Source organism: Thamnophis sirtalis, unplaced genomic scaffold (genome assembly GCF_051295495.1).
Source record: "Thamnophis sirtalis isolate CommonGarterSnake01/CBP01778 unplaced genomic scaffold, rThaSir2_p1.2 scaffold_6, whole genome shotgun sequence".
NCBI lineage: Eukaryota > Metazoa > Chordata > Lepidosauria > Squamata > Natricidae > Thamnophis > Thamnophis sirtalis.
The window spans coordinates 61,135,403-61,158,609 of NW_028261386.1; the positions used below are offsets into that span (position 1 = coordinate 61,135,403).

General features: G+C 38.9%; 1 protein-coding gene across 2 annotated transcripts in view; it reads right to left on the reverse strand.

Moving 5' to 3' along the window:
- Positions 1–20,103, reverse strand: part of CDC42EP3 (CDC42 effector protein 3) — a 35,207-nt gene extending 15,104 nt beyond the window's left edge. The window contains exon 1 of one of the 2 annotated variants that reach the window (XM_014063615.2): positions 19,841–20,103. The gene's annotated coding sequence lies outside the window, so the exon portion shown is untranslated. The other variant, XM_014063616.2, reaches the window with a different exon arrangement.
- Between the last annotated feature and the right edge of the window lie 3,104 nt (positions 20,104–23,207).

Here is a 23,207-nt window from a genome sequence, read left to right on the forward strand (position 1 = left end):
AGTGTGTGTCATCCAACCTAGCAATAAGAATAGTACTGGCCATTGTTGTGTGTTTTGGCCAATATGTGACAAGAGCAATCCTAATCTATTCTATTTCAAAGAGGTTTCCTGGTCCTGATGTAGAAATGGGCTAAATACAACACTATGCTAAGGTTACAAGGCCATCTAGGAGGGAGTGTTCTTTTGTTTCTGGTTTTTTAAAACATCTCTGTCTCTCTCTTTTTAATGCGGAGAAGACATGCAGAGCCTATGCAAAGCTCTTGACTAGCCGATCTCATGCTCCCTCTACAAAGGAAGAGGGAGCAGGGGAGCATGCGGCAAAACGGAAATGACAAAAGGCGCGTGGGAGGGGGGGGGGGAAGGATATTTACAAGTCCCAAGCAGGGCTGAGAAAGGGAAAAGAGTAGGATGAGCTGTGATTGTCACCTCAGTGTAGTTTCATGACAGACAAAGGGCTAAAAGGAACTGACAGCCTACTCATGTTTTGCAAGTGGCAGCATTTTAATAGAAGCTGATTTAAAGTAGGGAACTGCCTCTCCCCTTTCCCCCTGACTGGTAAATGAGAAAGGATCAAACTTTCTGAATTTAGGCAAAATAAGCAAACTCATACTTCCTACTAAAATATAGTTTCGAACATTATTGGAGGGTTGCTTATTTTATAAAATTCCTTTTGTTTATTTTATCAAGTTATAAAATACTACATTGTATTATCTGCTTTATAGATTAAATTTTATTAAAAAGGCCCAAACCTGACCCCAGTTACATCATTTGTTTTATTCATTGCAAATCTGTGCTATTTTAGGGAATTTGATATTGCAGTTTGAGAACTTCATCCTAATACATGTGAAACTCTTCTTTTTCTTACCAAAACACCATTATTATTTCTCATACTATTCACAAAGTTTTAATCCCCTGACTTTTACTATAGCCAGAGAAATTTGTTAGAACTGTGGAAGGATTAAAATGAGGATCTGACTTGAGCTCAAGAAAAGGTGGGTAGAAATCTAGCAAAGAAACACAAAAATGTTCCATCCTAGCACAGATATTGAAAAGAATAAATGTAAACTAACATATTTTCCAGCATAATTTTAGCTATTTGTCCTCAAGATTAATTTTTAGAAGTTAAATAAGACATTACAATTTGGCTGGCATTACACATTGCTTTCAGTAATATGGTTTGCTAAATAACCCACATTAACTGGATTTATACAGCATGTTAGGTTAAAATTAGTTTAAAATCTTAATTGCCTGGCTTCACTCACCCACTAAACCAAAATCTTAGCATTGTGTGTGAAAGCAGCTTATAACCATTGGCAATTTCTCAATGTGAGTCAAAACTGCTGACTTCCAGATATTATTGAAGCAGAACGGTGACAAAATGCAAATAGCAGGAGAATAAAATAAGCCGCTTATATTGCCCATGTGCTGAGATATTACAAATCAAAATTGTGGCTTGGTCCAGAAGAAAGAAGCTTTCTACTCGGGGGAGTACTCAAGACACAAAATAAAATTAAGAATGTAAACAGTAAAAATTACAGGTAACCCTCACTTAAAAATGGTAATTGGGGCCAGCAATTCTGTAATTAAGTGATGCAGTCATAAAACATGATGTTACGTGACATTGCCAACCAAAACAGCAGCTGCAACAGCCCTGGTTGCTATTGCTAGGTGAATCTTATGCAGTTGCAGGTTATGTGATCTTGCCATTTGAAACCTCCTGCCAGCTTCCCTCACTGAAATCAGCAATGAAGGTTGCAAATGGTTACTTGACTACAGGGTATGGCAGCTGTTGTAATTGTGAGTCAGCTGCCAAGTACCTGAATTGCGATTGCATGAATGTGGGGATACTGCAACAGCCACAACTATGAGAAAAATCCAGAAGTCCCCCTTGTTTAGTGCTGTGATAACTTGGAAAGGTCACTGAATGAGAACTACCTATAAAGTCAAAATTTAATGACAAATGCTAAAATCGTCTAACTATTAAAGCTTAGCAAAAGATAAGCTTCTTTGCAGTTTTCCTAAACATAGAAAGTAGAGAGTCCAATTAAACTCCTGCAGAAGCATGGGTTATGCCTGGAAGCAATTCCGCAGGAAAATGGACCAGAAAAATGGACATCTTTGAAAAATCAGATCTTACCAGCCAAATGAGAACTTAACAGAGAGATAGTCCCTTAGTCAGTCAGATCCTAAACCAAGGGTGTCAAACACTATTTCATCCAGGGCCGCATCAGAATTGTGTTTGACCTTGGGGGCGCGGGGTGGCCAGCTCGATGTCACTCCTGTCATTTTTGGCTGCGACAGCCTCCTGCAGTGCTCTGCCAGCAAAAACGAAGCTGGGGGAGGGAGGGCTTTGCATAGCCCTCCCGAGCTGTTTTCACTGGCAAAGGCACTGTGGGCCGATCCTTCACTGTTTCCAGGACAGCCCCACAGGCCTGGTGTAAGCATCACCCAAGCCTTGAGTTTAGGCCCTGCCCTAAACTGTTTAAGAGCTTTAACACTCAGTACAAACAACTTAAATTGTCCCTGGTAAGTAATTAACAACCTGCATCATATTATCAGAGAAAGGGAGGCAAATGACAAAATAAGCATTGCAGCATTGTGTCCTTTTTTGTGTGCGTGCTGTGACATTGCATGGATATACATAAGAGTTTGCTTTGTGACATTGCAGCGCATTTTTAAAATCATCCTGGAAAAAAAAGGATTCTGCAGATGCCTCTGCAGTATGACCTTATGCTTTGTATTGATTGGCAGATTAGTTAATGCATTTTTTTATCAACAGCAACCTCTGGACACTTTTGAAGGATACCTTCAAAACAGCATGTGTTGTAGTGAAAGCAGGCAATGAAGGTGTGGGTAACCACTCAGTTTAACCAGCTTGGAAACAGTTGTAGCTGATGCACTTGGCGGATTTGTGTTAAAAGTATTCCTGGCCATTGCTTGTTATAGCTGTGAGTCTAGTGACAGCTGAGGATCGGTATATATTCCAAGGCTGCAGATCTGCTTTCTTGTGGAAAGGCAACCTATCTAAAACAGGTTGAACTTTAATCCCTATTCACCAATAGTTTCTATGTTTGCCTGGATTTAATCAATGCACAGATGATGAATATATTGCCACTGCTTTTAAAGCATTCTTTTAAAATAAAAAGCAAACACTTTTTTGTAAAATTAATACATAGTTGACAATATTTAGTAACGATGTTTTATTTATTTTTGCTTCCAAGAAACTCAGGCATGTATGAATGTCTTTTCCTGTTTTCTACCACACAGTATTTGATCCTTCCAACAGCCCAATACAGCACATTAGACTGAAAAAGAGTGACTTGTCCCATATGACCTTTGTGAATAAGTAATTGCCCATAATAATGTATTTGGTTTTAAAACTCTGCTTGAATTACATGGAGCAAGATCAGCGCTCACTATAATTTGAGCACAGACTTGAATAATTGGTTCTTTCTCACCATAATATTGTATTATATTTTCAAAGGAAGGTGTTGCATCTTTGAAACACAGAAATGTCACACTTTAAAGATTGTTAAAACTTATAAAACATTTCAAAACTGTGTTGGATATCTTTAACCACTAGCCATTCTCTTAGCCTACTAATCTAGGGTAATGAAAAGAGATGGAGCAGACATTTTAAGTATACACATTTATGCTTTTAGCATAAATTAAGGGAAATATGTTCTTATGAACATAGGTGCTGCTTTCATTCATGGAAGTGTCTGAGATCCAGTGAAAACTTCTAATGGGAGAAAAAGAAACAATCTGTAACTATTTTGCTTTTCCATTTCTCCCTTCCACAAAGAAGTCAACCAAAGAACACAAGCAAGGTTGTGTTGGAAGGGGCATGGAAGATCTTTATTACCTTTTTGTTAGCTGGAGAAGTAGCCAAATAAAATAGAATGAAAATAGTTATTTAGACACTGACATATATTCAAGGTTGGGTTTTTTTGGTGGGGTGGTTTCAGTTGATTGAAAGACATAACTTAATTTCATGCTTTTACAGAGTTAAATTATTTTATAAAGGGGAGTTATGGAATGTGTTTTCAAAAAAATCTTTCAACATCCTAAAGACAGTAGTAATAATGCTTTTCTAAACCTGATAGTTATTATATATGTTGTATTACATTTCCTAACATCCCTAGTCTAACATTCTCTTTTGGGAGACCCTCCCAAATGTGTGCAATTTTAAGTTTAAGTTTTACAGTTCTTGGAAAATAAATTGCAAATCCTGTAAACTCTGCCTTGTTTTTGCGTAATATTTTCAAGTGGAGCTTTTATGCTTATAGCTGAAATCCAGTGCTTACATCTCACACATATCACAAGGTAAAATTACAAACTACTGGTCTCAGCACCTCAAAAAGTGTTGTTGATAGTTGTGGCTAGAAGAGCTCTGTCTTCTTTTCCCCCTGTACAGATAGTGTTCACAAGAAACTAAAATTTGGTGATGGGTTTCTGGGGGGAGAAAGAGGAGGTTAAGATTTGTCTGTGAGTGAAACACAGAGAGTATAAAAAGGTATGTGTGCATGGCTGTCAGTGGTGGGATTCAATTTTTTTTTACTACTGGTTCTATGGGCATGGCTTGGTGGGCGTGGTATTGCTTAGTGCCATGGCAGTGGAAGGATACTGCAAAATCTTCCCTACCAATCCTGGGGGAAGGATATTGTAAAATCCACATTCTCTCCCCACCCCACTAACCTGCTTTCCAGATCCGTTCCCCTGTGCAGGGCAACAGAAGATCCAGCTGATCAGCTGGGACTCTGATCAACTGGGACTCAGGAGGCAGCAAATAGATGGGGGGGGGGGGGTTAGGCAAGGCCAGGCAGAGGTGGTATTTGCCAGTTCTCTGAACTACCCAAAATTTCTGCTACCGGTTCGCCAGAACCGATCAGAACTGGCTGAATACCACCTCTGATGGCTGTACATGAGAGCCATATCTCCAACCTTGTAGCCTATTTGGCGATCAAAGCCACAAATATATCCAAACCTTGTAAAATTAATCCACAGGTTCCCAAACTGTGAGCCATGACCCCTGAGAGTTTGTGAGCAAATTCAGTGGGTGGGGGAAATGCAGCTGCCAGAGCCAATAGGGGAATGTGCTTCATCATTGTTCAGCTGTTGGCTCAGCTGTCCTTCTGCCCACTGATGCTGAGTGATTTTTGCTTCTTCCTCAGCTAAGTTGGGCTAGAAACAGTCTTAGCAACATCACTCAGGAAAGGTTAGTAGGGAGGCTAAGCCTGCCTCCATCCAAGGATGAGATTGCACATAAGCCCACGTTATCATGTATGCACACCACACCCATGTTGCTTGGACTTGTGCATTTGATCATACAATATCCTAGGGATATAATGGCTAAATAGGAAATGGTAAATCTGAGGACAGTGAGTGGAGGAACTCTGCATTTCTTTGTTAAATTTTTCCACCTCTTATGCAATAGAATTCTAGAAAGGGTGAGGATGATGACAACACACAAGATAATGAGGTTGTATAAAAAGAAACAGGCACTGGAAAGTCCCCTCCTCCCCACATTTAACTGACTCCTGCAGAAGGATTATTAGTGGAAAACTGAAATGGGATGTGAGGAAAGATGTGAACATTTAGAGAATGAGTTTATTTTGCATTTATTTTTTTTCTTCAACATCATCACTGTAGCATTATTCATTACAATTTAAATATTATTTTATTAGTATTAATGCTATTATTGCTATTGTTGCTAGTGCGCTTTCCTATGTGACACCAATGAAAACATTATACAGTACATTGGGGGGAAAACTCTAAACACTTTAACCCTTCTCAGCTGGCCCTCGCCAGACCATTTGTCCTTTGGCACAGCTGTCACATTACCATCCCCAATGGGCAGCTACGTTGATTTTCTTCCAACTCCTGTATCCCTAAATAGAGAAACTGTTCATGCTGTTATTTCAGTTACCCTGAATGGGAGGGATGGATGTCCTGAGATTGCCCTTTTTTTGGAATGAGGATTCTGTAAATATGCACCCAGTTTGGGGAAGAAATACCTCCAGTTCTTGTTGCAGCTGGAGTTAGGAAAGTGGATGTTGCACAATAATTTTGTCTGTGATCTCTCCTCCCTTGTCAACTCTTCCTTTTAGGGAGTGGTCGACTTAAATTGACTAGGGCTGTGCTGATTGCTATGTGATATCCAGTGTATTGGTAAATTGTATTCATGGGGAAAGGGGGATCCATATAAATTCATTTATTATTTTAGAGGGATCACGGCACCATAAAATTTGAGAATAACTTGGTTAAGTGAACAGAATAAAATTACACATCATACAACATTCCATTCCCACCAGAAGATTGCAGTTTAAAGACTCTACTGCTGTTCTGAGTATAATTACTGTGAATAGGAGCCATGAGCACAGTGAGATTAATTTGTAAGCAAACATGCATTTGATTGGCCTGTATGTCAATGTTAAAAGCTGATTAAACAAAAGATACCATGGCAAATGGGAATTTTCCCAGGCGTTTTAATGAAGTGACAATGCAGACAAATGTGAGAAATCTTTTTAGGAGGGTTTTCTTTTTTAGAAAGAAACATTTTTTTCCTAACTTCATATTATTTTCTTAAAAATTCATTTCATTTTTAATATTCAGTACATATAATATTTGACTTCTGTTATAGTACTGATAATACTTGTCTTTCAGAAAAGTAATAAGGTATTTCCAATTAAGTAAATATTTGATCTTGAATATATCACATCAGGCAATTAGGTATAACTAGTAATTTTGGTAGATTCCCAAATACAAAAGGATTTTCCTTTACTTTCAAGCCAAAATAAACTAGGCCAAAAACACTGAGTATTTTCAGGAATTGACATTGACAATTGACAAAGCACTGAATTTTTTTGGCATGTAATTCATGTAGCTAACCTTTTCAGGACTAGATTTATGTTATTTAACAGAGTCAGTTTACCAGGGTAAACTAAGAAAAAGTTCCCGTCTTGTTTTGTTTTGTTTTTGCATGCTTGTTTTGTTGACTACCCACTAAAACTGCTGGAAACAGGCTGAATGAAAGCATATGATTTAAACATTTTAAATGCATTTTAAATTAGCTGAGGTTAAGTAAATTGAAATTAAATCTCTTCCAGTGACCTCTATGGATCTGTAATTTATGTTAATGGTCACTTTCCCATATATTTAGCTCAAAAATATATTTGAGCTTTTTCCATTTTTCAAGGAGACTTATTAATTTCATCAGATAGTATTGGTGCCTTGGTGGCACAGTGGTTAGAGTGCAGTGTTGCAGGCTACTTCTGCTGACTGCCAGCTGTCAGTTTGGCAGTTCAAATCTCACCAGAAACCAATGCTATGCACCCAAAAACTCTAGCTTTTTCAAATACTACTCTGGGCAATGAGAAAGTCATATTAGGTGACAGTGTTAATGCATACCCAAGTGTCAACAAGGAGGAATCTATGTCTTATGCATGACCAACACTGTGCACAGAAGACAACTTATGCACACTCCATATGTGTTGGAACGGCACTGTTCAGAATTCTTGGCCAATATGAATAACACCAGGAACCTCAGAACGTTATAGACCCAACAAATTTAGCTGGAGCAGGGCTGAGGGATAAATGTTTGAAATAATGAAGATCTTATAATTGCTAACTAAAAAATTAACAACTGAATGAAAATAAAAGTTCATCAGAAGGAAGAATATTCTTATTAAAATCCTACATTGCTTTCCAATGGAAAACTTCCTGTTAGTATTATAATTTGAATTTAATAACAATAAAAACCATTTCCAATTGGGAATTTAATTTATTATTGGTACCCTGTTTCCCCGAAAATAAGACCTTCCCAGTTAATAAGCCCAATCGGGCTTTTGAGCGCGTGCACTAAAATAAGCCCTCCCCAAAAATAAGCTCTCCCCAAAATATTGCAACACAGCATCAGCCGTAAGGTGACCAGGCTCACCCCTCCTGCACCTCAAAAATAAGACTTCCCCAAAAATAAAGCCAAGCGCTTATTTCGGGGTTCAAAAGAAAATAAGACCCTGTCTTATTTTCAGGGAAACATGATAGTACTGGCAGCAAGCTGTAGAATCATACTATTATCTAGTTTCTGGATATCTGTAAGTAAAAACAGACACTTCACAGAGTGTATGGAATGTGTATCCTGAAAACGTTAGACAAAATAATAGTATATGTTTCTGTCTTCTAAAACATCCACCCCTAGGTTGTTTACTCAGAGAATAAATTGAATTAAAGGCAGTTGGGATTCAAAGTTAAATCACATTATCTATTGAACTTAATTTGAGCTATTGGCAAAAGTAGGGGATTTATATTAAATACAAAATGATAATAAACAACTAACTGCAGTAAGAATTTAAAATAATTTTTTGGGGGAAGAGCCAATGTCACGACAAGATGGTCATGCGGTCTTGATGCTCTGAGACCGCAGCCAATACTTTTGCCGCTGGCTGGTCCAAACGGACCTAAACCATCCCAAAGAGACGGTGAACAGGAAGAATACGTCTTGCTGATATCACAAAATCCCTGAAAGAAGCAAGAGAAGTTCTTCAAGCCGGCAACAAAAATCCAGCCATGGCTGACAAAGTCGGGGCGGCTCCAAAACGGAAGGATACGGAAAGAGAAAGTGTTTCCAGCTTGTGAGGAACTTTTACTGTTTTAAAAAGAGACTGCCTATAAAAACTTAAAATTAATCTAAATTGGAGAATAGAATAATCAAGCAGTGGAATTAAATTTGGAATGGTTTTTGTTAGGAATATAATCTAACGGTTGGGTTGGCAATATATAAATCATGTAACAATGTTATACCTGTTTCTTTAAATCATACTGTAAAATGTGATTGGTTGCTGTTTTCCTCAATCACCCATAAGAGGGAGCCAGAATAACTGTTAGTTTTCTGTTTGTTAGATGCTGGGCTGATCTGATCTGAGTGTTTTGGAAGCTGGCTGTTAGAAAGTGCTGTGAGCTATTGTAAGTTTTGCAACTGCTAGCAAACTTTGAGTACCGGACTGTTTGTATGATTATGGACTATGTTATTTGGATTATCCCTTAACTGAAAGACATTGATGACTGACTATCTTAACTGTGTATGACTTGGACTGTTTGATGGACTCTGATACCGCTATTTCCACGAAAGTAAAAGCCTATTTAAACTGCAGTGTCTCTGTATGCTGGTTTGTGTGTTCTCCAACACAACTCTCACAACGCTTCTCTGAACATACTCGCTCTCCCAACAGGGAGCTTACCTAACACTGGTTATGGGCCCAGAGTGTACCAGACGTAGCTAAAGGAGAGTTGGTGTTGATATGCAATACCGTATACAGACAGCTGTTTATTGTAGTGATTGTTACTATCCTGGAGAAGATGGCGTACCACCCATCAACAAGCCTATCTATGATAACCCGGTTGGATGAAACAAACTATGTTTCCTGGTCCATGAAATGCAGTCTACTTCTGCGTAGGGAAGGTTTATGGGATGCTGTACAGAATCCACTGGATGTAACTGCTTGGAATCCAGATAACGATGATGATGCCCAGAAGATAGCAGATTTTCAGCGATGCAACGAACGGGTGTTGTGCATAATTGGTCTAACATTGAATGACCAACAGTTAGTACATATTCGTGGAGAAAATTCTGCTGCAAGATGTTGGGAGAATTTGAAGAGGATTTATGTACATGACATTGAAGGTGCACACATACATCTCATACGCAAACTGTTTAGGGCACGTCTTCTGAAAGGTGGAGATATGTTAGCTCATTTAACCTTTATGAAAGGGGTTTTCCAGAAGCTACATGAAAAAGAACTATTTTTTTCTGAGCTACATCAAGTTTATATCATACTCTCCTCATTGCATGAGATTTATGATGTTTTTGTATCTTCTCTTGAAGTCCTAACCCGAAATGAACTAACATTGACTGATATAACTGCACGACTGTTGGAAGAGTCAAGAAGAAGGATGGAGAGGGAACAACTGAGAGAGAAACCACCACAACATGAGGAGTCACCTTCTACTGCCTATACTGTTCGAAAATGTTTTTCTTGTGGGGCTAAGGGACATATAGAGCTAGAGAAAATGATAACGTCAATTTAGCTATAATTTTCATCTAATTCTCTCATAGATTCTCATACAGACAATATGTGAAATGTGTATACAGACAGCAATTTACCTCTTTTGCAGTATATAGTAGAGTTTATAAAATGCATGTAAAATGCCAATCTTGCTAAGGATCAATAACAGAGAATGGCATCTGAGAATTCTTTTTAAGAGCTGAATGTCCAGATGTGTCTGGATATGTATATCGGATGCATGTCAAGCTGTGTTCCAAAGTCAGAAAGTCAGTGGTGATTTGATTTTGAAAGTCAGACAGCATAACTCATTAAACTGAAGTGCATTTTTCCATGCCTACCAGCAACAGAGGGAAAAACATATAGTGACATAGCTGAACTATTTTCTATATGCAGATGTGGGGCTCTAAGGCTCAATAGAGGAATATATTTTTAACAGTGGCCAAGCAATATCTGAGATACTTATTAAGGGCAAGTACTAAATGCTTTCCCCTTATCATTACAAAACTGAATATTGCACATATGTTATTAAGAAAAAAGTGCTTTTATTGTAAATGTCATAATAAAGATTCCACTTAATTTTGTCTTTAAAGTTGTAGCTTTGTACCATGAAAGGGGTTGGGAAAATTTATTACTTTTTAATTGCTTCCCTTTCCTTAACCACAGTACAATGCCATTCCAATAATTGATTCTTTCAGTGATTTCACTTGAAATTTGACAGATCATTACGGGAAGAGAATCTGAAACTGTAGAGCTGCCACTTATAATGCCACTTCTAGTGTTCTCCCTGATTTAATTAGAACACAGATGATGCTACCTGTACTGGTTGACTTGAGAAGTCCACAATGCACTAAAGAAAAAAATGGTAATGCATTAATCAGAATCCCTATTAATGAGTTATGACTTTTCTAGAATAGTGTTTCTCAATCTCAACACTTTTAAAATGTGTGCACTTCAGCTCCTAGAATTTTTTATTATTTATCTATCAATTTTAATCTCACTTTTATTACTTTGTAAGTAACTCAAGGGGGCAAACATACATTGTACTCTTTCTTCCACCTGTTTTCATCACAACAACCCTGTTAGGTAGGTTGGGCTGACAGAGAGTGACTGGTCCAGAATCACCCAGCTGGCTTTTATGCCTAAAACGGGACTAAGAACTCACAGTCTGTATAATTTGTAGATCAGCACCTTAACCACTAACCAAGACTAGCCTGGTACAAGCCATCAATACATTGGCTCAGCTAACACTGTTGTCGCTAATACCCCAAACAATTTGCTGTACTATTCCCATTTATCCTTCCCTCCCTAGTATTCCTCACAAACTTTTCTTCCGGGGGCTTTCAAGCCATCCAGAACCATCACCAATCAAAGTCTTCTACCCTGGGAGATCATCCCCTTTCACTTCCCAAAAGTTGCAGAGCATTTCTGGATTTCACCCAGAAGCACATTCTAACAGCTCCCCATTTCTTCAATCTAATCTTATCTCGTCCGCTACTTTTTTCTTGGTCAGTTACTCTGTAATTCCTGATCCAGCTTGTCCATGATGGAATTTACTGACCAAATCTATGATGGTGACTCCAGTTCTTCCCTGTGCAGTTATCCATAGTCAATTGTTTCCTTCAGTAACCGTAATTCTCAGTCCATAACCCTGCCACAATTAATTCCACCAATGTTACCTGATCTAGGTTCAAGAATTGCCTGGCAGTCTCTCAAGCCTGCTTGTAGCATTGCTCCTCTTGCCACACCTCAGCTGAAAATGGTGATGGCAATAAGTTTCCTTTGTAGTCCCCCAACCATTCTTGCTGGAGCTAAGCAGATCCCACTCTGGCCACTACACTGGTCAACAACAGAGGCTTGCAATTCACACTAGAATAGCTCTCAGAGGAATCAAGAAGCAAAAAGTGGGTCTCTCCAAAATAGATCACATATCATCTCTCTTCCTTGAAGAAAACCTTGGTGTAGAAATTATTTAAGATTCCATAAAAGCCTTTTAAAGAGATGGTAATACTTTTGGTCTGAAGTTTTCACAGCTGACAAAATTCATGACATGAAATGAGTAAAAGGTAATTAGATTTCAGTATGGTACCAATTCACACACTGAAATTAAGTGTTTATAACTGCTATTGCCTCTATAATTATAGGGGTAAAATATGAAATTATGTTTCATATGGTATGCATGTAAAACTATGCTCCCAAAAGAGATACTTTCTTGGCAACGCAACACAGCCCTTGCCTTTTGATATTCCGTCTGTTACTAATATCTCTCAGTTTTCTCTTACAGCAACAGTGAGAATATCCTGAAGTATGGTAAGTTTTCTTAGCAAAAACAGCTTGGTCATTTATATCATATTACCCTAAACAGAATAGTTTTACTTAAAGACTAATGAATGTTAAAATAGTTATTTCCTAAAAATCAGGATAGCTACAACCTAAGCAGACAATACATAATTTATATTATAATTAAAGAGGTTCACATTTTATAAATATGATTATGATCCCATCATAATAGAAACTAGAGAGTCAGTTTGGTGTAAAAGTTAAGGTACAAGGCTAGAAATGAGGAGACTATGAGTTCTAGTCCTTCTTTAGGCATGAAACTATCTAGATGATTTTGGGTCAGTGACATACTCTCAACCATAGGAAGCAGGCAATGGCAAACCACTTCTGATATCTTGCCAAGGAAACTGCAGGGACTCCTCTAGGAAATCTCCAAGAGTCAACATTGATTTGAACACACTCACGCAAAATAGAAACTAGCACCAAAATCCAAAATCCAAGTACTCCAAAATCAAAGGGATTTATTTGTTCCATGACATGACATTGCAATATATATATATATATATATATATTCCTATACTAAATAGTTTACTAAAAACTATCAAAGGAAAACCCTATAATATTGTTTTCATATCCATTGCTTACTGAGATTCTTTGTATTTCTTTACTGATTTGATTAATCATGTTTAAAATATATCCACGCCTGCAATTTTGGGAATTCTTTTGACACTTTCCTTGAATCAAGCTCCTTTTTTAATCTTTGAAAATACAAAGATAGCAATAAAGTTGGCAAAGAGTTGATTTGATTCACTTTAATCACATTTAAAATGGGCACTTCTACATTCTAGAAATAATGGTGGAATTGTTCCATGTATTATATTGAAGCAATTAATTATAAAGAGGAAGAAAAACATTTTATAGTGGCTCCCAAGTAGAATCTGTTTGCAGAATTAACTCAACCATGGTTATTCAACTCAGCTTTCTAGATTTACATCATATATAAAACCATAAGGTAATCACAAGGAATAGATTTTCACAACTTGTTAGGCTAAAATATGATAGACTATTGTGCTTTATATACACAAGTGAAAAGTCAGATATAGCCTTAACAGATCTAGCTGAGAAGTCTTAATTTTAGAAGACAATATAGTACCTTATCTAAATCAGGAAGAGTTTAGAAAAAACAAAAGAAATATAGGAACACTTGGAACAAGAATAAAGTTGCCTCCCTAAACACAGTTTAATTTTGTTGGTTTTAATTAGTAAGGCCAGAGTTCTTAAGTTAATGTGTTTAGTAGGTTCATTTTAATTTTCTTGCTTTCATCACTGCTGTATTCCAGTACTTCCTAAACATGAAAACAATTATAAATTGCTTTACGCTTTCATCTCCTATTGTTATATGACAAATGTTGAGGAACCATGGAATGAATTATTGTTTCCTACCACCAAATAAGCAACTCAAAGAAGGAAAGAAAAGCACTTTCATTTTTTCAAAACTAATAAATTTATTTTGGATTTTTGACATGTGCTGTAGTTAGTTTACATATTAAAGCTTTTACAGCATTTATTTATGAAATGTATTCACCACTGCAATTCAGTTAGACTGTAGTAGAACATAACCTTGAACCCTGATTAAAGTACAGTATTTTAGGAAAACTCTGCCCACATCCTGGAGTTTGATCCTGATGGGGCTCAAGGTTGCCTCAGCCTTCTATACTTCCAAGGTCAATTAAATGAGGACCCAGATTGTTGGGGCAATATGCTGACTCTATAAACCACTTATTGAGGGCTGGAATGCACTATGAAGTGGTATATGAGTCTAAGTGCTACTATTGCAATTGCTATTGAGACAGCAGCAAATTTGATTGAGTTAAAAAGGCCCATTGAGTACATTAGGCTTATTTTCTTCCATTCTGATGCTGCAAGTCATCCTCTTCATCTCAGTTTGAACTCGGCTCCAATATGAGTTAGGACATGAAATTAGGACCACTCGTTGCTCCCGAGATAAGCCCTCATACAGCCCTCAATCCCTTTTCTTAGACTATTCTTACTATTTGTTAGGATTCCAAGACAGTAGAATCTAGTAGAATGATATAGTATAAGTTGTGTTCCTGTAACATATTAACCCATAATTAAACAAACCATGGTTTACAGTAAGTACTCAATTAATCCAATTTTTTAGATTTGTGCAATGCAAGCCAAAAATTAACTACCGTGTTTCTCCGAAATAAGCGCTTGGCCCTATTTTCAGGGAGGTCGTATTATTTTTGAGGTGCAGGAGGCGGCAAGCGTGCTTACCTCGTGGCTGCTGTTGTGTTGCAATATTTTGGGGGAAGGGATTATTTTAGCGCATGTGCTCAAAAGTCTGATTAGGCTTATTATCCTTGGAAATCTAATTTTCGGGGAAACAGGGTACATAGAGGAAGTTCATCTCTCATATTCAAATAAAAAGGTTATTAAGGATTCAGCATGAATATAGCCAATGTATAGTTTGTAGTGGCCTCTGCGGAGGTGAGGGTTGTTAAAATCTTCAGAAGGGAGATAAATGCAATGGCACAATCTAAACGCCAACATTTTTCTACCTGTATTAATGTCACCTGCACATACAAAAGGGGCAAATCTTCTATTGTGATACTAACACGTCATCTTTCAGACCACAGTCTCTGCCTTCCTGTGAACACCCTTGATACTTTGTGATCATCCATATACAATTTCCTTTATTTCAATGAATTATTTCCTGATGCAGGCCAAATTTTGTTTTTTAAAAAAATGCTTTATCACAAATTTTGTTCCTTTAATAATTCTGGTGATAGTCATGTACAAAAATCATGTACATTTGTTCCAAACATCTGTTCTTTGCTAGGGTTCACAGAGTACACTATCATAGGATAGCATTCTCCAAACTGCTATCATTTATGGGACTCACATTTTCAGAATTACAACCACTGGCCATACTAATTAGAGCCAAGGTGGCGCAGTGGTTAAATGCAGCACTGCAGGCTACTGCTAGATCAGCAGGTCAGCGGTTCAAATCTCACCGGCTCAGGGTTGACTCAGCCTTCCATCCTTCCGAGGTGGGTAAAATGAGGACCCAGATTGTTGGGGGCAATATGCTGACTCTCTGTAAACCGCTTAGAGAGGCCTGAAAGGCCTATGAAGCGGTATATAAGTCTACTGCTATTGCTATTGCTAATTGGGGATTTTGGGAGATATAGGCCTCAACCTATCCAGCAGGCATAAGCTGAGGAAGACTACTATGAGTCGTTAATAATGCTTTCCTATCTTCACAGCTGCCATTCCTCTCTTTCTGAGGCCTAACTCAGGGGTGTGAAACTTGTGGCCCGCAGGCAAGATGCGTCAGACGCTGTTGATGCCCATCCCCATTTTAGCGAAGGGGGAAAGTTATGATACATCACATGACGACAATGTGATATCGCAAGTTTAACTGATTAATGTATTAATCTACTGGTTTTCTTCAAACCTATTGTATTGAGAACTAAGACACAGTATCTTGTGAACGCTTAACAATTTTTACACCAAGCAAACTTAGTTAAACTCAGCATATAAAATGGTTAGAAGCATATTTTAAATGGCTAGAAGTCTATAAAGATGAATAATTGTAATCAGTTCAGATGAGTATGGACAATGAAATTGTGCCAAATATTTTTTTTTGTTATTTTTGTTATAAGTTATTTTTGAAACTTATTCTTTTGCTTGAACATCAAGCTAAAATTTGATTTTGCCCTTTCTGATGGGCAATGATGGATTATGGAAGAGTAGATAAAACTAATAAAACAGATCAGGTCTTGACCCACATATACAATTGAATTGACATGTTCCTTTAAGAGCACAGAATGATCCATCTACCAGATGCATTATTGTTCCTACCCTCTATTTTAACTGACAGCCTCCAATTCAGAGTCATTTGTATGAATGTGTTTGCCATCTCTATAAATGCAAGCCTAGCTACTAAATTGTCAAGAACAGAGAGTGAATATAGGGAAATTGCCATAGGCGATTGAATAAAATTAACCCATACTCTGACAGGATGACACTCTGACAATTTAATTGCTGCATCCCATCTATAATTAAATACTGCATCTAAAAGCAGCTACGAAGTTGGAAAAAATATAGGGCTAAACCTAGATGCAAGAAAATCACAAATAGCTTTAAGAACACACATCATTATTTTTCAGATGACACAAATTAAAATACTACAGATAAAATGAAGTACTGTATGTTCCAACTCAATTAATGTATGAGAGTCAATAAACTGGGAATGAAGATCCTGTGACTCTCAGAGGTTCCTGAATTCCAGTTCCCCAAAGCCTCAGCTAAGGACTAGTACAGCAAAATTTCTCTTGGGGATCCCTGGGGGATATCACTCTTTTAGGGGGTCTACAAAAATCAAATAAATGTTAACATTTCTCAATTTTAATTTCTAGTTCAGTAGCACAATAGTGGTAAATATAACCCATAAACACCATAACCCAATCATTGTTAAGTATGTAAAGGAGTTCTGAGGACAAAATGATTGAAAACTGCTGAAGACATAGGTATCCATTAGGAGGTACATGGTGGACGGTGCAACATTGTGATACAAGCTCAGCCTCAGTCTTTTGTATATGCATTGTCTTTAATGTTCATAAGGGCACAACTCTAATTTGGTTATTCTGACAAAACCACTGGATTCTGTGGATGCCTCTCTCTGGAGTGTCAGAAGACCCTACCCTTAATGTTTAGGGCCCAGCATTCTTATATAACAGTGATAAGAAACTTGTGACCTCCTAAATGTTGCTGAATTAGAAATCCATTACTGTCCAAGCTACCTCTAGGTTGTTGTACTTGCTGTAAGACCATCTTCATTCTTACACCAGTCCAATTATGGGTTCAAACACACCCTTTATTTACCACATTGGTAATACAAAGTTACCAAGGTCACGCCTCTAATACTCAACTTTCACCTGTGGGATTATATTTCTCAAGAAACTTTCCAAAATTTCAAATCAGATATCTTCTGGCAGTAGCACAAATACCTCGGAGGATAGGCTTTATAGCTCTTGTACAGCTATTTATTTTTATTTATTTTATTAATCACATTTATATGACCCCCAGAAGCAACTCTGGGCGGCATTTGCATGATTACTAGAATAGCTATCTATTGTCTCTTTGTCTAGAAGCAGAATAGTTATCTATTCAGAAGCTTTCCAGGAGTAGCTGGCTAACTCAGGCTGAAGACAGAATGTTGGGCCCAAAAGACACTTCTGTTTCATGAGCCAATCTTGACCATACGTTCCACTTGCAAATGTTAATACAGGATAGAGAGCAAAATATAAAGCCTTCATCTTAGCTCATGCAGATTTTACATTGATATTTAAGGACAAATGAATCCAAGAGTCACTTTTTGAAATGGCCATTAGTAACAATTGAAAATATGGAGAAATATTCTAACCAAGACGCTCATGAAAATAACAGTGAGCAGAACTCAGCTAAGGTAACACCTCCTTTCTTTAATTTCAAACTTCCTTTCAAATTGATAACCACTTTCACAGCAGGGTTGAAAAAAAATATGGCAGCTCCTTTAGCTGCAGAAATATGGTATCTCTCTAGGTTTATGAGATCTGAGTTTTATCTTACAGGATTTGGACCATGTGGTCACTTTCAGTTTTCTGTGCTCTCTGTCCTTTTCCTTTGAGGCAGCTGCTTGGCTATACAATAATCCAGTGTTTGAGCAGACATTTATTTTTAAACTTGTCCACCCAGAAATCCAGAGTTAAAAAAAGAAAGATGGCAAAAAGAACACTCTTTCAAAAGTTACAGTGTGGATTTTAAAAAATAATAACAACATATTTTTGAAGGAAAGAATTATAATGTAGATTTGTAAGGAATATCTAGTTGGCAAAACTGAGGTCAGGGGACAAAGCTAATCCTGTTATTTTTCACCCTACCCAGATGCTTAAAAAATAAGAATTTCACATCAATCCAATATTTCCATGCTGTGAGAATGGAACAAGTCTAGGAAAAAAGTATAATATTCCAAGAAACTGCAGCACTGTTCAACAGTGGCCTCATGCCTGGTATCTTTCAAACACAACAACAGCTTTGTCCATTGGAAGATGATTAAAATGTCCAAAACGGGGATGAAGATGTTCACTTGGGGCTCTTAGTAAACTTTGTTATAACATTCTCTCATATTCGCTCTTTGTTTTATTACAGAAAAGCAATTGTGCTGCAGTGGGACCTGTCATCCATAGTAAGCATGTTTCTCTGTAGAGCATAAATGCTGATCTCCAGCACTTCCCAGCATAGTGGCTGGTAACTAATTTGCAGATATATTACTAAGCTAAGTTTCATTCCCCAATCAAGGTTTGCTGAGCTATGGCTTGGTTCACACAGAATTCTAAAGATCAATTTCTTGTTCAACATTATTATTGAGCTCATGCATCATGAGAGGCAAAAATAAAGCTCATCTTATTATGGCTCAATGTAATATATCTTTCCCCAGCTGAAAGCCACCCTAGATGATTTTAATCAGTCTCTTTCAGATTAAACTCCTAACTAAGCTCCCGGAATTTCCAAATAAGATAGAGTGGACAATACATATTGCCTCAGGCTCTTTATCTCCTAGTAGTTAGTCACTGATTATATTTTCTTTTTCTGGATACCATCGGCTGTTTATATTATTACATTATAAATCTGGACGTGAAAAGGGCATGCACATTAGCTCCACATAAGGAAGGGAAGTGCGGTTTGGAAAACTACACACATAGGCACAATATCAGATCTCCCCATCAGGCTGTGAACAGATAGCGTAGCCATTCACAACCACGTGCCCTCTATGGCTAAAAATCAAATACGGCTAAAAAAAAAACCAAACGAGGAAGGCCATTCAGACAATACATCTGTCCATAGCTCTCTAGGCAAAATCCGTGCTTATTCTGCCACTCTCTTTCCACACCCCAGCCTCCCCCTCCCTTTGCTCTGGTGTCTCCCCGCCTCCCCCACCTGCCGAGTCCCGTTCCCCCCCCCCTCCCGTTATCCCCAACGTCGGAATCCACCGATCTCGCACACAAAGCAACCTCCATCCTTACAAGCACTGGGCGGCTCCCCGCGCCCTCCTCGTTCCCAGTTGCACGAGCCAAAAGAAATGTGGGTTGTCAAAAAAAATCATATCCTACCAGGCCGGATTGAGGGGTGAGGGGCGGAGGAGAGAGAATCCGCCTGGTCCTCGTCCCTCCTAGCCAGTCAGTTCAGCGCCTTGCCATGTCTTGAACCCGTTTGCGGTGGGCGCGCGCGACCTGCGAAGCCCCAACCCGTTCTCTCTCTCTCTCTCTCTGCCGGTTGAGCTACAGCCGTGCGGCAACAGCAAATCGGCGGGCAAATATATATATATATCTACACATCCAAGGGACAGTCGCGCCTTGCAAAGAGAGCCAATTGCACCAGTCCAGCGAGAGCAGCAACTCCAGCGGCAACGGCGGGAGCACCAAGCAACTTACAGGATTCCGCTTCGCTCTCCTTCGATCTCTCGCTTTCTCGAGAGAGCGCGCCCGCGCTCACAAGATGCCGAGCTCGCGCTAACACTTCTGCACGCGCCGGCTCAACAGCAGCAGGAACTGCAACAGCGGCGACAGCTGCCACCCGAAGGCAGGCAGAAACGGCGGTGGCGGCGGCAGCAGCAGCAGCAGCTGGTTGGAGCACGGAGGCGCCTCTCCTGTGTTTCAAGGCGGCCGCAGCACCTGTGACCGCTTGTCACCTAGGAGCGCCCGCCTTCAGCGGCGCTTTCTCCTCCTCCTCTCTCTCTTTCTGTCCCCTCCCCTTCACTCTCTAGAAGCTGCGTCGCCCCCTGACGGGGAAAACTGTTCGGTCTCGGCGCCAGCCTTCGCCAGAAGAGGGAATGGGAGACGAGGCGTCGGCGGCAGATTTGCGAAGGCAGTTGCCTCTTCTCGCCTCGTCAGCAAGAGTAGCGCCGCTGAAAGAATGAAGAAGGAACCGAGGTGCCGGTCTGAGAGAGGCAGGCCGGCTCAGATGGCAGCAGGCGAGGCGCTGCCTCCGCCTGTCTGATGAGCGAGCGGCGTGGGCTGGGGGTTGTGTGGAGGCAGAGGGAAGACAACCCGAGGCCGCGCTACTACAGGACTGAGTGGCCAGAGATGGAGTGAGGTCACTGGGTTCTGGGCTAGTGAAGTCTTTACTTCTGGAAGAACTGGGCGGTAGGAGAGTTTGAGAATCCTACTAGGCTAGGGAGAGTAGAATAGAATAGCAGCTTCTAATCACGTTGGAAATTGCCTTTAACTACTTCTACACTATTAGAAACTTTCACACCTCCAAGTTTGAGAAAATGAGAATGGAATGGTATGGTATGGAATAACTGAGTTGGAAGGCACCTTGGACGTCTTCTGGTCCAACCCACTGCTCAGGCAGGATACGGTATACCATTTCAGACAAATGGTTATCCAACATCTTCTTAAAAACATCCAGTGTGGAGCATTTGGGAGGCAAGTTGTTCCGCTGATTAATTGTTCTAACTAACAGGACATTTCTCCTTAGTTCTAGGTTGCTTCTCTCCTTGATTAGTTTCCATCCATTGCTTCTTGTCCTGCCTTCAGGTACTTTGGAGAATAGCTTGACTCCCTCTTCTTTGCAGCAGCCCCTGAGATATTGGAACACTGCTATATTGTCACTCTTACTCCTTCTGTTCATTAAACTAGACATACCCAAGAGGCCAGTCCTTCAAAGGTTTTATCTTTCTCCCTTGGTAAGTGACATGGAATGGAATGTAGTGTTGGCCAACCTCTCCTTATTTTAAAAGTTCTCAACTCAGTAGCAGTTGGAAGCAATTACCAATATTCCGGTAATGTTCTTGACTTGCTCTGTCATGCCTTCTTTTGGGGAAAGACTCACAATCTAAACCTAAGTAATATTTAAAAGCAGAGGAAGGAATTTCAAACACATTCCGTGAACATAAGGTTTTGGTTGGATTCTGATGCATGCAGCCACCACTGTGTAGTGCAGGGCTGTCAAACTCCAGGCCGCGGGCCGGATACATCACGTGCTGGTCACAACCCCGCCACTCAGTTTAGCGAAGGGGAGGAAAGTCTCAATATGTCATGTGACACCAGAGTGACGACATGAGTTTGACACCACTGGTGTAGTGATGGTGATACAATAGAATTGCTAGATTTAATCACATTCACACAACCACCCTGCTTTCCATCTTATGATCTGTTTCACGTCTTGCCTTTACATTATGAAAAGATCTCAATGCATCAATAATTATTGGCATGATTTTGATGCAAACATCCAGTTAAAGTAAGTTACAAATAATGTAGGTATGACTCCAACCAACTGTATTTATTGATAGTTTGCTTGCGCTTGATTTTTAAAAAAATAGTTGAAGAAAACTATTACTTTCATATTTTTGAATCAATTCACAAAATGAAACTTGAATAGTACTTTAATAACAATTAATAATTCTCAATTGTTCATATTTTATAATGCAAATACATCAACTATGTATTTTGGATCTATGTATGTGTGTGTGTGTATATATATATACACACACATATGAATATATATATATATATATATATATATATGTATGTATGTATGTATGTATGTATGTATGTATGTATGTATGTATGTATATATATATATTCATTAACATATGTATATATATTCATTAACATAGTACAGAAAATACATTTTTTTAACCAAATACAATTCAAGGGTCACCTGACTTCCTCTGGGTTGTTTATAAATTATAAAAGGAAGCAACATCATAACATAAAAAATGGCACTAGTCATCCAGAGGAAACACCCTCTTTCTCACTTAGCACCCAACTTAAAGCGGTCTGACAATCACTCTAGCTTAAGACCTGGAAAAAGAGCCATGTTTTGAAGATCTTTTAAGACAGGCAGAATAAGAGCAATTCAAATCTCAGCTGGGTTGCTTTTGCAAAGGGCAAGTGCTACAACAGAGAAGGCACATTTCCCGAATCCTGCTCAATGACAATTTAATTGATGGAATCCAGAGCATGCAAATCTCTGATTGTATCTAGTGGAAAAGAACTATGGGAATACATGTTCTCTTAGATAATTAGGCCCTATGTAATGAAATGCTGTATGTTAATAAGTACCTTGAGTTACACCTAGAAGTAACCAGTGCAGCTTGCACTTGACAAAACCTGAAAGAGATGAACATAACAATATTTGTCCATCACTACTTGCATTGCCACACCTGTAAGCTTCCAAGGGATATTCAAAGGCAACTCAATATCTTTGGAATAGTCTACAGATGTGATGACTAAGGCATGAATTACTGTCAAGAGGGTCCAGAGGGTCAAGAATGGGCACAGCTGGCGCACAGGATGGATCTGTGCAGAGTTCCCTAACTATAAATGCTTCTTGTTTCTTAAGCAGAACCTGAGAGACTAGGAACCCTCACACATTGGGGACCAGGCCTTAATAAAAAAAAGTGCAGTCCATTCAGCCCCAAAGGTAGCCCCAACCCTAAGCAGAGTAGCACGAGCCTATTCCTCTCCTGGCCCCCTCAGTTTCCAACCCCTAGTAGCCTCCAGGCACTTGACAACATTCTTGGCTAGTTGGTAGAGATAAACAATTGGGTCATATTCATAGTTTTCACAGACCAAGTATTGATAAACACAGTTAATCTCACCTTGTAGAATACAAAAGCAAGCACTATCCAAGAATGTCTGTATGTTTCATCATTCATTTTGTTTTGTAATAAGTTGTTGAAGAGTTCAATAAACAATCATACTCCTGATGGTAGTAGATGGTTTTGTTTTACAGTCTGAAAAATCAGTCGTATATGTCCTTTTTTTTTATTTGTCACAAACAACTAGCAAG